Source organism: Octopus bimaculoides, chromosome 3, assembly GCF_001194135.2.
Source record: "Octopus bimaculoides isolate UCB-OBI-ISO-001 chromosome 3, ASM119413v2, whole genome shotgun sequence".
Classification (NCBI taxonomy): Eukaryota; Metazoa; Mollusca; class Cephalopoda; order Octopoda; family Octopodidae; genus Octopus; species Octopus bimaculoides.
The window spans coordinates 168,038,204-168,039,557 of record NC_068983.1 but is presented as its reverse complement, the minus strand read 5'-3'; positions in this window follow the sequence as shown (position 1 = coordinate 168,039,557).

Genomic DNA, 1,354 nt, shown 5'->3' with positions numbered 1-1,354 from the left:
CCAAAGGTTGACCCAATTGAGGGACTAGCTACCCCGAATCAACAGTAGCCTAGTAGATAAAATAATTAAGGATATGAAGACAGGGAAAACCCATCAGGAATCACTGCTGTGATGCTTAAAATATCTGGTGGTGTGGGTTATGGTCTAGTCACCTGTATCTTAAATCAGATAGTTCACAAAGGAGTCATACCCAATGACTGGTATAGCAGCACCATAGTCAACTGCTACAAAGGTAAAGGTGATATTTAAGATAGAAATAACTACAGAGGTATCAAATTGCTGGATCAGGTAATAAAGGTTACAGAGAGGGTCATAGCCCAACTAATTAGGGAGAGTGCTAACCTAGATGAGATGCAGTTTGGTTGTGTGCCAGGGAGAAGCACCACTGATGCTATATTTCTGGTAAGGCAACTGCAGGAGAAATATCTAACCAAAGATAAACCTCTGTACTTGGCTTTCATTGACATGGAGAAAGCATTTGACAGGGTCCTCCGATCCCTTATCTGGTGGTTAATGCAGAAACTAGGGATAGATTAGTGGTTGCTAAGAGCCATACAAGCCCTGTACAGGGATGCTGTCAGTAAGGTGAGGTTGGAAATGAGTATAGTTATGAATTCCAAGTGGAAAAGTAAGGATCCGTCCTCAACAAGGGTAAATTCTCAGCCCCCTCTTATTCATCATAGTTCTCAAGGCAATAACAGTGGAATTCAAGACAGGATGCCCCTGGGAGCTCCTCTATGTTGATGACCTTGCACTAATTGTGGAGTCACTATCAGAACTAGAGGAGAAGTTTCAGGTGTGGAAGCAAGGACTAGAATTGAAGGGCCTTCGAGTCAACCTAGCTAAAACCAAAGTCCTAGTAAGTGGAAAGACAGACAAATCACGAACTCCTTCAGGTAGAGAGCCCTGTTCGATCTCTGGAAAAGGCATAGGTAGAAACTCCATAAGATATACCCAGTGTAAGCTATGGACCCATAACAGGAGCAGCAATATCAAAGGAAGGTTAACCAGGAAGATAGTTTTTGTGTGTGGCAGATGCACAGGAGCACTAAGCATTGAAGATGTACAGAAACAGATTCCATCACATGCCAGAGGGAAAAACTAGAAGCAGTTGTTAGCTTCTGCAGTCTGCCTTTCACTCTGAGTGAGAGGCCCTTTGTCGCCAGCAGAGGTAGGAGCTCTCTGAACTTTGCCCAGGCTATTCTTATTCTAGCAGCTACACTTTCAGCGCACCCACCCCCACTACTAACTTGGTCGCCCAGATAGCGGAAGCTATCGACTACCTCTAGTTTTTCACCCTGGAATGAGATAGAAGTTATTTCCTGTTTGTTTACAGTCTTTATTGCACCTGAAC